The 16,342-nt window shown below is 45.6% G+C and overlaps 1 pseudogene; it reads right to left on the bottom strand.

Annotated features, from left to right (window-relative positions):
• Nucleotides 1-6,958: 6,958 nt before the first annotated feature.
• Nucleotides 6,959-7,110, bottom strand: LOC120063603 (annotated as a pseudogene).
• Between the last annotated feature and the right edge of the window lie 9,232 nt (nucleotides 7,111-16,342).

Below are 16,342 nucleotides of genomic sequence, written 5' to 3'. Positions count from 1 at the left end.
AGGGCAAGTCTCTCCAGTGCCAACATTTTCCGCTAACGGTAACCACTTTGTGTTCTGATAATATCATATCACATCGACCTGCGTTAAATGCCGTTTAGGAATGCACTTGCACACAGAGTAGTGAAAAAGTAGTTTATTTTGTTTACTAGATTATATCAGTGAACCACTAGATTCCCATCATGCAACACTGTCGAAAAAATCACCAATTACTTTTTAATATCTTAACCTATCTGATATCACAAATGTTTGCGATATGACGAAATACAATCACATTCAGACACACACACACACACACACACACACAGACAAATGCATGAAACCAATTGATTTATTATCGATAACATCTCAGATTCTCTTGTGCTTTTGATTTACTCCATAAAAGAAGGGTTGTAATTCCAACATGGAAAACACAGGGCCATCAGACACCAGTCCAGTTCCACTCCTCACCAGCATTATTTCCTTTGATCATTTGAACAGGGCGAGGGAGCACAGAGCACACACAAGCTGCATTCAGTAACAATATTCTTATTTGTCTTATAAATAAAAGGCAGTTGCTCCCTGACAACACAAGGAACTTTGATCGTATTAAAAGGGCAGGGGAGACTAGCCCATAGAAGCTGCATTTAGTCAATTCAGCATCAAATGCTTACTACAAGGCAGTGTTGCTGATGAAATAATGTCACACCCCCTAGTGGACAAAAGGCTTACAGCACCTGGTATTCCCAGGCGGTCTCCCATCCAAGTACTAACCAGGCCCGACCCTGCTTAGCTTCCGAGATCAGACGAGATCGGGCGTATTTTATTTTTTTTTTCTTTTATTATGAAGAAACACATAACATTTACAACATTCAATCAACAATCAAAAGGTTGAACAATTCATCCTTTTACAAAATCAAAAAAAGAAAAGAAAATAAAACCTATTAGAAACACAATCATCCACCAAAACCAATTAATAATTAAAAACAAGTTTTCCATTCGACCCAATTTCAATAAAATTGCTCCCCCACACAAACAATTTTTCAAAATTACATCCACCATATTTATATATTACTTCTATATCTTTCTCTAACATACTTCTAAATAAAACCTCTACACTCACAATTTTCCCTTCATAATGTCCCAAATTCCTTCTTAGTCTTACAGCGTATCTGGCATGACTAAGAACAAAATTCATCAAATTAAAATTAATAACTTTGCTTTTCCCAGTTAAACCAAAAAGAAACAACCTCCTCCACTCAACCCCAGCAACAATCTCTTCTCCCCACTGTTGTACTAAAATCCCCTTTAAAAACTTATGAAACTCATCTAATCTACTACATTCAACAAAAAAGTGCATAAAATTTTCCACCCCCGTACCACAAATATCACATTCTCTTTTAATATCTCTATTTATTTGATGTAAAACCACGTTCGTAAAAATTCTATTATGTTTCATTTTAAAATCATTGTCTTCACATTCTATAGAATTATATTTTACATTTACATTCTTCCATATTGATTTTACATCTATATTTGCAAACACCCTAGACCACACTTTTTCCGAAGCAGGAGTTTTTATCTCTCTTAAAATACATTTTTCATAAACTTTTTTAACTTTCAACCCTGACAAATCATGCTTCTTCCCATTACCTTCATAATATAAAACCGGTAAACCCCTAGCTCTTGTTGCCACCTCTTTATTTATTAAAACACCCCACTCCCCAGGAAGACATCCTAATATTCTCTTATACATGTTCTCCACAGTAGTTCTACTTATTTCATCATTTTCTTCAACCACATTATCAAATATTGCCTGACTTGGAAGGAACCCCGGAATTACCTCATATAAGATGTCCCCAATCTGTCTCATCCCAGCCCTCATAAAATATTTACAAAACAACATCTTATTATTATACTGTATCTTGGGATTTAAAAAAATTGGCTGATTTAAAATATTGTCTAAAATGGTACACTCATAATAAATATTTGGTAAAAACTCCCCCCAAGCCTCAAACACTTCTCTATAAAACAAAGGTATATTACCTAACATTTCCTTTTTCATACACATCAATAAACCATTGTCCCCCATCCTCCCAACCTCCTGCAAATACTCCTTAAAAAATCTTTTCCATCCATAATCTAATTCCCCATATAAATATTTACGTACCATTTTGACTCTAATTGCTGTTTTCCTCACATTTAAATCCACCAACTTCAAGCCCCCCTCCTCATAACCTGCAATCAAAGTTTTAAAAGCTATTTTCACCCCCTTCCCTTCCCATAAAAAATCAACTATAATTTTATTCATTTCAGATAAAACCCATTCTGGCATATCCAAAACATTCATTACATAAATAAAAATTGACATCAACAATGAATTTATGACAATTACTTTCCCTTTTAATTTCAAAGACCTCCCCCTCCACATATTTACCACCTTCCTAACTTTGTTTATAACCCCACTCCATGTCATATCCCTAGCTTCCTGTTCCTTCACCCCTAAAAACACACCTAACACCTTAAAATAATCATTTACCATTTTAAAAGGAAAAATCTCCTCATTAATCTTCCCAACATACATTATTACTGACTTCTCCATATTCACTTTTGCTCCTGAGGCTTTCTCATATACTTTAAAACACTCCATCACCCTTTTAACACTTTCCTCATCTCTAACTGTTATTGTGGTATCGTCTGCATATTGATGAATTAAACTAAAACCTCCTTGCGGAGTCTCTACACAATTTATAAAATGATCTTTTTTAAGGTATGCCGCTAAGGGTTCTACCGATAAAACATACAGTAATGCTGATAAAGGGCACCCCTGTCTCACTGATCTCTCAAGAATAAAAGAATCTGTTAAAACCCCATTACATTTTACCCTACTTTTTGCCTTTCTATATAATAATTTTATCCATCCTATTATTCTATTTCCAAACCCATATTTTTCCAGTACCCTAAACATAAAATCATGTTCCACCCTGTCAAAAGCTTTATTAAAATCTATACTTAAAACAATTCCCCCTCTCTTATCGCTATTCATTTTATTTATCACATCTCTAAGTGTAATGATGGTATCAGCTATGTCTCTTCCAGGCACACTATAATTTTGTGTAGGTGCTATAATATCACTTAAAACCATCTTCATCCTATTCGCCAATATCTTAGCTAAAATCTTATAATCTGAATTTAATAAACTAATTGGCCTATAATTTTCTAATTTCATTTTGCTCCCCTTATTTTTATATAAAACCGATGTCAGTCCTGTCACCATGGAGTCTGAAACAGTATTATTATCTTCCATATATTGATACACTTCCATTAAAATCGGTGCTAAAAAACTTTCATACATTTTGTAAAACTCTGCAATTAGTCCATCTACTCCAGGACTTTTATTTATTTGTAATCCCTTAATTGCATCTTTCACTTCATCCACTGTTATCTTCCTATCACATATTTGCTTTTCCTCAACACCAATTTGCACATCCACACTACCTAAAATCTCCTTTACACACTCTTCATCCACCTCCCCTTTCTTAAATAAATCCTTATAAAAATTCTGTACAGTTTCTAATATCTCAACATAATCATTTACCACTTCACCCTTTACATTTTCTATCTCACTAATATATGATTTCGTCTGTTTAGTTTTCTCTAAACCAAGAAAAAAAGACGTACATTTCTCCCCTTCTAAAACATACTTTGCCCTACTTCTAATAGATGCCCCCTTACATTTATCTATTTCACATTTGCTCAATTGTGCCTTTAAATCTAAAAACCTTTCAATATTATAAATAGGATCAATATCACATTTCCTCATTTCTTCATTCAATTTTGCTCTTAAATAATTTTCTTCTCTTGTCATCCTACTCCTTTTCTTCCTTGCATATCTAATACTAAAATCTTTTATTTTTTTCTTAACATTTTCCCACCACTGGCACTTATCATTCCCTTTTTGCTTATCCTCCATTTCATGTTCTATCAAAGATTTAAGTTGTATTCCATATTCCTCATCACCTAGATACCTTGCATTCATACACCACACTCCCCCCCCTTTCCCCTCCCTATCTAACCCTACCGAAAATGTTAACCCAGCATGATCACTAAAAGTTGTAAAAATATACTTAATATCCTTCATAAAATTCCTTAACCCTTCATTTACTAAAACCAGATCTATCCGTGTCTGTTTCAACTCCCCTAAAACCACCTGCCTTCTAGAAAATTCTCTCTTGTACGGATTCTCATCCCTCCATATATCAATCATTCCTTTTTCTATCATCATCTTCTTTAAAACCCCCCTAGATACATCACTTCTAAAAATAGCTCCTCTTGTCATATCCAGTCTATCCATTTTAACATTAAAATCCCCAACTACAATACAGTTTCCCTCACACCATTTTCCTATTTCTAAAAATAAATCTTTGCGCTCTATTTCAGTATTAGGCGCATAAATATTTATAATTCTAAAAACCCTACTCATATATTCAAAATCTACAATTAAAATCCTCCCATTATTATCATTATATATCTGTTTCACATTATCCACCACATCCTTCCTCAATAAAATAGCAACCCCACTTGAATTCCCCCTGCCATTGTTAACAAAAATAAAATCTCTCCATATTTTTTTTACTTCTAAAATACATACATTGTCCCAATGTGTTTCTTGCAGGCATAAAATATCCGAATTCTTCATTTTAACTATTCTTTGAAATTTTTCCATTGTTCTTAAACCATTCGCATTGATTGACATACAATTAACCATTCCAATAAATAATAATAAGAAAATATATTTTCTCATTTTCCTCTACCTTTTGTCATGTTTTCTTCCTTTTTCGTCCTTTTTCACCTCCAACGCCACTTTCCTCTTCCTGTAGCTTACCCTTGCTCTATCAATCTTTTCCATGTCTTCTGAATCTGAAATTGCCTCTAAATCCATCTCTTCCAACCAACTCGAATTCTTCTTTCCTGTGCCTGTTGTGCTGCTTGTATCCATTTGCGTCTCCTGTATAGTTGTCAGCATCCCACTCCCCTCCACTTCACCTCCTTCCGAAGCACCCACATAGCCCGAGGCCCCCCCCAAAAACTGTGAGTCCCCAGTGCCTCCACCCATCCCACTCCCGTCCTCCTCCTGAAAACTCCCTCTTCTTATCTCTGAATCCATACTGCCTCCTATTTCCTCCGTCTTCTGTTCCATCTTTTCCCCTCTTCTTTTCTCCGTCTCTCCTCCCTCCACCACGTCTTCTCCTCCATCGTCTTCTTCTACTCGGGGTGATACATCAGCCTCCACAAAAAGATCCTGGCTCCCCTCCTCATTCACAACCTCTCCACATTTGCACTCGTCAGCTCTCATGCGACATCCTTCGCAAAATGCCCTTTCCTTTCCACCTACACATTCTCTTGCATAATGCCCTTGCTTCCCGCACTTATAACATTTAAATTCAGGGCAGTCCTTCACAATATGCCCAGGCTGAATACAAAGCCTACAAACTCTGACCTGCTTATCATGCATGACTCTAAAGTACTCTCCACCTTCAAGCGTATCAAACTTTGTAGAGTACGGCAGTGATTTCACAGTATCAGTGAATTTGACTTTGCAGTATCTCGTGCCATCTGCTATATCCGTGCCTGGCCAAACTCTCCTCCTGATTTCAGAGACTGCTGATACACCCCAGCTACATAGCTTGCCCAATATAGCACTGTCTTCCATGTATACAGGCAGATTCATGAACGACACCACCACTTCCTTCACATTAATATCTCTCGCCAGTATCTTGGTGTCCTTTATTCGTATTCCATCCATTAGCCGTTCTTTTCCTTTTTCATTCCTCATCGTAACTTCATACTTCTTTTCTCCTTTCATTCGGCATCCCACCACCTCTCCACACACCTCCTTAATTGCTCTTAGTAGTTCCATTGTCGTCACTTTGTCTTCTCCTTCCAACTCAATTGCCACCGTGTATTCTTTTCCATATTTCATTCCTTCTTTATCTTCATTTTTCTTCCGTTGCGCATTTTCGTTGTCCTTTTCCATTCCGTTTGTCGTTGCCATGTTGTCCGTCATAATATATCAAAAAATGGGTCCAAAAAAGGCTCTCCCCCAAGCAGAAAACCTGCAAGGGGGAAGACTAACCAAACTTTAAACTATTCAACTGAAGAAAATAATAAATTATATTGCAAAAACCAATTAATTAACAAAAATAGCTCTCGAGCAAACACTCTCCAGCAAACACTCACTCACAGCTCAAAACTCGCACCTGTCGTCACTTCTCCAATCAGGATGGGTGTATTCAGGCTGGTATGGCCGTAAGCGAAGGTACATCTCTTGGCACACCATATAAAGTCAAAGTGAGTCTGATAAACAGACATTGCATTCTCACCAATTAGATAAGCAGCTTGAACTTTGGCTCACTCAAAAAGTGGATGAAATTACATATACTGTAGCCATCACTTTTTAGCACAGATAGTTGGATGAAATACAAACAAACCTTGCAAACATTTCTAAGCGAGGGCACATATTTCAGCCTTGTGGGAAAAAACGGACAAATACAATGACTTCTGACAAATACATCATCAGCAACAGTTTCCCATGCAGCTATCCTACTAGCCACAATAAATACACAAAAGCTCTGGATGTTGAAAACCTATTGCATTGTTCTGTGCTAAGGAGGAACGCATGTATGGACAATTTCATATTGGAAGCGCATGACACATCATGACCGGGGGGGGGTTAGAGTGGCTTCTCAACTATCTCCTGATTGAAGTACCAGCGTGGCATAAATACAATGCTGCATTTCGCAACATAATGTTTTGACAAAATGCCAACAATATTTTGCTACAAACAAATGTTTCCACCTTTCGATTGGTCCACAAAGTCTCCTTCACAACTGACTTCAAAGATCTCCATAAGCACAGTCAGTTGACTCAAGTCATCCTTAAGCCTGCCGCCAAGCAACGGTTTATCATTAACAAAGACATCGGGGTAAAGCGCAAACGACCACTACCATATTTTGCAATCGAGATTCCCACATTTGGAAAATTCGCAAGGGGTCAGCACAGCCAGAGTGCAATGGCTGAACCCCACACCGGGTGAACCACCTTCTTGATCACAGTATCTCTTCTGCTTAGTGGAGGAAAAGTCTCTCCAGTGCCAACATTTTCCGCTAACGGTAACCACTTTGTGTTCTGATAATATCATATCACATCGACCTGCGTTAAATGCCGTTTAGGAATGCACTTGCACACAGAGTAGTGAAAAAGTAGTTTATTTTGTTTACTAGATTATATCAGTGAACCACTAGATTCCCATCATGCAACACTGTCGAAAAAATCACCAATTACTTTTTAATATCTTAACCTATCTGATATCACAAATGTTTGCGATATGACGAAATACAATCACATTCAGACACACACACACACACACACACACACACAGACAAATGCATGAAACCAATTGATTTATTATCGATAACATCTCAGATTCTCTTGTGCTTTTGATTTACTCCATAAAAGAAGGGTTGTAATTCCAACATGGAAAACACAGGGCCATCAGACACCAGTCCAGTTCCACTCCTCACCAGCATTATTTCCTTTGATCATTTGAACAGGGCGAGGGAGCACAGAGCACACACAAGCTGCATTCAGTAACAATATTCTTATTTGTCTTATAAATAAAAGGCAGTTACTCCCTGACAACACAAGGAACTTTGATCGTATTAAAAGGGCAGGGGAGACTAGCCCATAGAAGCTGCATTTAGTCAATTCATCATCAAATGCTTACTACAAGGCAGTGTTGCTGATGAAATAATGCCACACCCCCTAGTGGACAAAAGGCTTACAGCACCTGGTATTCCCAGGCGGTCTCCCATCCAAGTACTAACCAGGCCCGACCCTGCTTAGCTTCCGAGATAAGACGAGATCGGGCGTATTTTTTTTTTTTTATTTTTTTTTATTTTTTTTTTATTATAAAAAAGTTTCAATTACAATATTTTATCAAATGTACAATACACAAAAACCGAGACTAACATAGGCAGGTGAACAATTCACCCCCTATCAAATCAAAGAACTCAAATAAATAAAATACAACAAAAACTAATAAAAGCCTAACATAAATTCCAATCTCACAAAACAGGCATGTTGAAATCAACTCCCGAACAACTATGAAAACCAATAAATTAATAAACATACCAATACTTTCAAAATTATAAGTGATTCTTCCACCATCCACGTTTGAAATCAACCCACTCCCCTCCACAAAAGCTTCATCAAAACATTCCTTTCCATAACAATAAAACATATCTATATGCTTCTTTAACAATACTACAAAAATATCCCACACCCAATTCCTCCTTCCCCTCAAAAAAAGCATAATTCCTCCTACAAAAAATAGCATACCTCAAGAAACTCAAAACAACATTCTTCCCCTCAAAAAAAGCATAATTCCTCCTACAAAAAATAGCATACCTCAAGAAACTCAAAACAACATTCAACAAACCCACATTAACACCCTCACATTTACCAGACACGCCAAATAACACCAATTCATCCCACACATATTTTTTCAAAATATCACCCCCCCAGTTTCTATGAATCATTCTCTTTACTTTACAAAATAAATCTTTTAACTCCTTACATTCCACAAACAAATGCATTAAATTTTCCGGTGATTCACCACATAAGTCACATTCTCTATTTATTTCCCTATTGATTTGATGTAAAACCACTTTTGTATATATACGATTATGCCTTATTTTAAAATCGTTACTTTCACATTCCATACTATTATATTTTACATTAAAGTTTTCCATATCTTTTTTACGTCCAAAGTCGGAAAAAATTCCTTTCCAAACTTTCTCCGCAGCTGGCCTTTTCACATTTTTCTCTACCATTATTTTATAGAATCTTTTCACTGGGATACTAGATAAATGAGCCTTCTCCTTACTGTTACCAATAAACAATTTGGAAAGACAAATAAATCTTCCCTAACAACTTCACTATTTATTAAATCCACCCATTTACTTGGTATACTTTCTTTTATCTTCTCATACATATTCTCACTGTTCCCCTACCCACCTCTACATCCCATTCATGGATGGTATCAAAAATAGCTTCCTCAGGAAAAAAACCTGGAATTACCTCATATGTGTAATCTTTTATTTGTCTAAGACCTGCACTCATAAATACTTCACTATATAACACCTTTTCTTTGTACTTAAGTTTCTCATTCAGAAAAACAGGATGATTCATAATTAGGTCAATATGCCCACACTCATAATACACATTAGGCAACAACTCTGCCCATCGCATTTAACACTTCTTTATAAAAATCTGGTACCTTTTCACACATTTTCCTTTTAAGACCCATCAACAAACCATTATCTTCACATCCACCACTCTCATCTAAATAGACTTTGAAAAAATGTTTCCAGCCATAATCTAAGCTGTCATACAAATATTTCTTTACTATTTTTATCCTAATAGCTTTTCTTTTAACATCCAAATCTACAAGTTTTAAACCTCCATCATCATAGTCTGCTATCAATGTTTTCTGCGCAATTCTAACACCTTTACCATCCCATATAAAATTAGACACCACATTATTCAATTCATTTAGAATCCACTCTGGCATGTCTAGAACTCCCAAAACATACACAAGTTTAGATGATACCAAAGCATTTACTACAATTATTTTACCTTTTAACTTTAATTTTCTATTTTTCCAGAAATTCAAAGTTTGCTTGATTTTATTGAGGATCCCTGTCCAAAGTTATATCCCTTGCCTCTTTCTCCTCTACACCAATATGTACTCCCAGCACCTTCATAAAATCCCTTAGTCTTACCTAAATGGAATCTCACACTTATTTGCATTGATATCCCCAAACGGTGATCTCTTTCTTCGGCGCCTAACGAGGTGGACTGTGTGGGGGCTGACGAGAGGCAGTGTGCGGGCTGACAAGGGGCCAGTGTGGGCCTGAAAGGGGCCAGTGTGGGGCCTGACGAGAGGACTGTGGGCCTGACGAGAGGACTGTGGGCCTGACGAGAGGACTGTGTCAGGCTGGCGAGAGAACTGTGTGGGGCTGACGAGAGAACTGTGTGGTGCTGACGAGAGGACTGTGTCAGGCTGGCGAGAGCACTGTGTGGTGCTGACGAGAGGACTGTATTGGCCAAACGAGTGTACTATGTGGGGCTGACAAGGGGCAGTGTAACGAGAGAACTGTGTCGGCCTAACGAGTGTACTATGTCGGGCTGACAAGGGGCAGTGTGACGAGAGAACAGTGTCGGCCTAACGAGTGTACTATGTCGGGCCTGACAAGGGGCAGTGTGACAGAGAGACTGTGTCGGCCTAAGGAGTGTACTATGTCGGGTGACAAGGGGCAGTGTGACGAGAGGACTGTGTCGGCCTAAAGAGTGGACTATTGGGGCTGACGAGAGGACTGTGTGGGGCTGAAGAGAGGACTGTGTGGGGCTGGACGAGAGGACTGTGCGGGGCTGACGAGAGGACTGTGCGGGCCTGACGAGAGGACTGTGCGGGCCTGACGAGAGGACTGTGTGTGCCTGACGAGAGGACTGTGGGCCTGACGAGAGGACTGTGTCAGGCTGGCGAGAGAACTGTGTGGGGCTGACGAGAGAACTGTGTGGGGCTGACGAGAGAACTGTGTGGTGCTGACGAGAGGACTGTGTCAGGCTGGCGAGAGCACTGTGTGGGGCTGACGAGAGAACTGTGTGGTGCTGACGAGAGGACTGTGTTGGCCAAACGAGTGTACTATGTGGGGCTGACAAGGGACAGTGTGACGAGAGTACTGTGTCGGCCTAACGAGTGGACTTTGTGAGGCTGACGAGAGGACTGTGTGGGGCTGACGAGAGGACTGTGTGGGGCTGACGAGAGGACAGTGTGGGGCTGACAAGGGGCCATTGTGGGCCTGACAAGGGGCCAGTGTCGGCCTGACGAGAGGACTGTGTGCCTGACGAGATAACTGTGTGGGGCTGACGAGAGAACTGTGTGGTGCTGACGAGAGGACTGTATTGGCCAAACGAGTGTACTATGTGGGGCTGACAAGGGGCAGTGTAACGAGAGAACTGTGTCGGCCTAACGTGGGTACTATGTCGGGCTGAACAGGGGCAGTGTGAACGAGAGGACTGTGTCGGCCTAACGAGTGGCCTGTGTGGGCCTGATGAGAGGACTGTGTGGGGCTGACGAGAGGACTGTGCGGTCCTGACGAGAGGACTGTGTGGGCCTGACGAGAGGACTGTGTGCCTGACGAGAGGACTGTGTCAGGCTGGCGAGAGAAATGTGTGGGGCTGACGAGAGAACTGTGTGGTGCTGATGAGAGGACTGTGTTGGCCAAACGAGTGTACTATGTGGGGCTGACAAGAGGCAGTGTGACGAGAGAACTGTGTCGGCCTAACGAGTGTATTATGTCGGGCTGACAAGGGGCAGTGTGACGAGAGAACTGTGTCGGCCTAACGAGTGTACTATGTCGGGCTGACAAGGGCAGTGTGACGGAGAACTGTGTCGGCCTACAAGAGTGTACAATGTGGGGCTGACGAGAGGACTGTGTGGGGCTGAAGAGAGGACTGTGTGGGGCTGACGAGAGGACTGTGCGGGGCTGACGAGAGGATTGTTTAGGCCTGATGAGAGGACTGTGTTGGCCAAACAAGTGTACTATGTGGGGCTGACAAGGGTCAGTGTGACGAGAGGACTGTGTTGGCCTAGCGAGTGGACTGTGTGGGGCTGATGAGAGGACTGTGTGGGGCTGACGAGAGGACAGTGTGGGGCTGACAAGAGGCCAGTGTGGGCCTGACAAGGGGCCAATGTGGGCCTGACGAGAGGACTGTGTGGGGCTGACGAGAGGACAGTGTGGGGATGACAAGGGGCCAGTGTGGGCCTGACAAGGGGCCAGTGTGGGCCTGACGAGAGGACTGTGGACCTGACGAGAGGACTGTGTCAGGCTGACGAGAGAACTGTGTGGGGCTGACAAGAGAACTGTGTAGGGCTGACGAGAGAACTGTATGGTGTTGACGAGAGGACTTTGTCAGGCTGGCAAGAGCACTGTGTGGGGCGATGAGAGGACAGTGTGGGGCTGACAAGGGGCCAGTGTGGGCCTGACGAGAGGACTGTGTGCCTGACGAGAGGACGTGTGGGCTGGCGAGAGAACTGTGTGGGTGACAAGAGAACTGTGTGGTGCTGATGAGAGGACTGTGTTGAACAAACGAGTGTACTATGTGGGGCTGACAAGGGTCAGTGTGACGAGAGGACTGTGTCGGCCTAGCGAGTGGACTGTGTGGGGCTGACGAGAGGACTGTGTGGGGCTGACGAGAGGACTGTGTGGGGCTGACGAGAGGACAGTGTGGGGCTGACAAGGGGCCAGTGTGGGCCTGACAAGGGGCCAGTGTGGGACGACGAGAGGACTGTGTGGGGCTGACGAAGGAGGACAGTGTGGGGCTGACAAGGGGCCAGTGTGGCTGACAAGGGGCAGTGTGGGCCTGACAAGGGGCCAGTGTGGCCTGACGAGAGGACTGTGGACTGAGAGAGGACTGTGTCAGGCTGACGAGGAGAACTGTGTGGGGTGACAAGAGAACTGTGTAGGGCTGACGAGAGAACTGTATGGTGTGACGAGAGGACTTTGTCAGGCTGGAAGAGCACTGTGTGGGGCGATGAGAGGACAGTGTGGGGCTGACAAGGGCCAGTGTGGGCCTGACGAGAGGACTGTGTGCTGACGAGGGACTGTGTCGAGCTGGCGAGAGAACTGTGTGGGGCTGACAAGAGAACTGTGTGTGCTGATGAGGACTGTGTTGGCCAAACGAGTGTACTATGTGGGGCTGACAAGGGTCAGTGTGACGAGAGGACTGTGTCGGCCTAGCGAGTGGACTGTGTGGGGCTGACGAGAGGACTGTGTGGGGCTGACGAGAGGACTGTGTGGGGCTGACGAGAGGACAGTGTGGGGCTGACAAGGGGCCAGTGTGGGCCTGACGAGAGGACTGTGTGGGCCTAACGAGAGGACTGTGTGGGGCTGACGAGAGGACCAGTGTGGCCTGACAAGGGCCAGTGTGGGCCTGACGGAGGACTGTGGACCTGACGAGAGGACTGTGTCAGGCTGGCGAGAGAACTGTGTGGGGCTGACGAGAGAACTGTGTGGTGTGACGAGATGACTGTGTTGCCAAACGAGTGTACTATGTGGGGCTGAAAAGGGACAGTGTGACGAGAGGACTGTGTCGGCCTAACGAGTGGACTGTGTGGGGCTGACGAGAGGACAGTGTGGGGCTGACAAGGGGCCAGTGTGGGCCTGACAGGGGCCAGTGTGGGCCTGAGAGGACTGTGGGCCTGACGAGAGGACTGTGGGCCTGACGAAGGACTGTGTCAGGCTGGCGAGAGAACTGTGTGGGGCTGACGGAGAACTGTGTGGTGCTGACGAAGGGACTGTGTCAGGCGGGCGAGAGCACTGTGTGGGGCTGACGAGAGAACTGTGTGGTGCTGAAGAGAGGACTGTGTTGGCCAAACGAGTGTACTATGTGGGACTGAACGGGACAGTGTGACGAGAGTACTGTGTCGGCCTAACGAGTGGACTTGTGAGAATGACGAGAGGACTGTGTGGGGCTGACGAGAGGACGTGTGGGGCTGACGAGAGGACTGTGTGGGGCTGACGAGAGGACAGTGTGGGCTGACAAAGGGCCAATTGTGGGGCTGACAAGGGGCCAGTGTCGGCCTGACGAGAGGACTGTGTCCTGACGAGATAACTGTGTGGGGCTGAAGAGAGAACTGTGTGGTGCTGACGAGAGGACTGTATTGGCCAAACGAGTGTACTATGTGGGGCTGACAAGGGGCAGTGTGACGAGAGAACTGTGTCGGCTAACGATTTACTATGTCGGGCTGACAAGGGGCAGTGTGGACGAGAGGACTGCGGCCTAACGAGGGCCTGTGTGGGCCTGATGAGAGGACTGTGTGGGGCGACGAGAGGACGTGCGGGCCTGACGAGAGGACTGTGTGGGCCTGACGAGTGTACTATGTGCGGGCTGACAAGGGCAGTGTGACGAGAGAACTGTCGGCCTAACGAGTGGCCTGTGTGGGCCTGATGAGAGGACTGTGTGGGGCTGACGAGAGGACTGTGCGGGCTGACGAGAGGACAGTGTGGGGCTGACAAGGGGCCAGTGTGGGCCTGACAAGGGGCCAGTGTGGGCCTGACGAGAGGACTGTGTGGGGCTGACGAGAGGACAGTGTGGGGCTGACAAGGGGCCAGTGTGGGCCTGACAAGGGGCCAGTGTGGGCCTGACGAGAGGACTGTGGACCTGACGAGAGGACTGTGTCAGGCTGGCGAGAGAACTGTGTGGGGCTGACGAGAGAACTGTGTGGTGCTGACGAGATGACTGTGTTGGCCAAACGAGTGTACTATGTGGGGCTGACAAGGGACAGTGTGACGAGAGGACTGTGTCGGCCTAACGAGTGGACTGTGTGGGGCTGACGAGAGGACAGTGTGGGGTGACAAGGGGCCAGTGTGGGCCTGACAAGGGGGCCAGTGTGGGCCTGACGAGAGGACTGTGGGCTGACGAGAGGACTGGGCCTGACGAGAGGACTGTGTCAGGCTGGCGAGAGAACTGTGTGGGGGTGACGAGAGAACTGTGTGGTGCTGACGAGAGGACTGTGTCAGGTGGCGAGAGCACTGTGTGGGGCTGACGAGAGAACTGTGTGGTGCTGAAGAGAGGACTGTGTTGGCCAAACGAGTGTACTATGTGGGACTGACAAGGGACGTGTGACGAGAGTACTGTGTCGGCCTAACGAGTGGACTTTGTGAGAATGACGAGAGGACTGTGTGGGGCTGACGAGAGGACTGTGTGGGGCTGACGAGAGGACTGTGTGGGGCTGACGAGAGGACAGTGTGGGGCTGACAAGGGGCCATTGTGGGCCTGACAAGGGGCCAGTGTCGGCCTGACGAGAGGACTGTGTGCCTGACGAGATAACTGTGGGGGCTGACGAGAGAACTGTGTGGTGCTGACGAGAGGACTGTATGGCCAAACGAGTTTACTATGTGGGGCTGACAAGGGGCAGTGTGACGAGAGAACTGTGTCGGCCTAACGATTGTACTATGTCGGGCTGACAAGGGGCAGTGTGACGAGGGACTGTCGGCCTAACGAGTGGCCTGTGTGGGCCTGATGAGAGGACTGTGTGGGGCTGACGAGAGGACTGTGCGGGCCTGACGAGAGGACTGTGTGGGCCTGACGAGTGTACTATGTCGGGCTGACAAGGGGCAGTGTGACGAGAGAACTGTCGGCCTAACGAGTGGCCTGTGTGGGCCTGATGAGAGGACTGTGTGGGGCTGACGAGAGGACTGTGCGGGCCTGACGAGAGGACTGTGTGGGCCTGACGAGTGTACTATGTCGGGCTGACAAGGGGCAGTGTGACGAGAGAACTGTGTCGGCCTAACGAGTGTACAATGTGGGGCTGACGAGAGGACTGTGTGGGGCTGAAGAGAGGACTGTGTGGGGCTGACGAGAGGACTGTGCGGGGCTGACGAGAGGATTGTTTAGGCCTGATGAGAGGACTGTGTTGGCCAAACAAGTGTACTATGTGGGGCTGACAAGGGTCAGTGTGACGAGAGGACTGTGTTGGCCTAGCGAGTGGACTGTGTGGGGCTGACGAGAGGACTGTGTGGGGCTGACGAGAGGACTGTGTGGGGCTGACGAGAGGACAGTGTGGGGCTGACAAGAGGCCAGTGTGGGCCTGACAAGGGGCCAATGTGGGCCTGACGAGAGGACTGTGTGGGGCTGACGAGAGGACAGTGTGGGGATGACAAGGGGCCAGTGTGGGCCTGACAAGGGGCCAGTGTGGGCCTGACGAGAGGACTGTGGACCTGACGAGAGGACTGTGTCAGGCTGACGAGAGAACTGTGTGGGGCTGACAAGAGAACTGTGTAGGGCTGACGAGAGAACTGTATGGTGTTGACGAGAGGACTTTGTCAGGCTGGCAAGAGCACTGTGTGGGGCGATGAGAGGACAGTGTGGGGCTGACAAGGGGCCAGTGTGGGCCTGACGAGAGGACTGTGTGCCTGACGAGAGGACTGTGTCGGGCTGGGAGAGAACTGTGTGGGGCTGACAAGAGAACTGTGTGGTGCTGATGAGAGGACTGTGTTGGCCAAACGAGTGTACTATGTGGGGCTGACAAGGGTCAGTGTGACGAGAGGACTGTGCGGCCTAGCGAGTGGACGTGTGGGGCTGACGAGAGGACTGTGTGGGGCTGACGAGAGGACTGTGTGGGGCTGACGAGAGGACAGTGTGGGGCTGACAAGGGGCCAGTGTGGGCCTGACAAGGGGCCAGTGTGGGCCTGACGAGAGGACTGTGTGGGGCTGACGAGAGGACAGTGTGGGGCTG

This window comes from Salvelinus namaycush, chromosome 18 (assembly GCF_016432855.1).
Source record: "Salvelinus namaycush isolate Seneca chromosome 18, SaNama_1.0, whole genome shotgun sequence".
Classification (NCBI taxonomy): Eukaryota; Metazoa; Chordata; class Actinopteri; order Salmoniformes; family Salmonidae; genus Salvelinus; species Salvelinus namaycush.
This window is presented reverse-complemented; position numbering and strand designations above follow the sequence as displayed.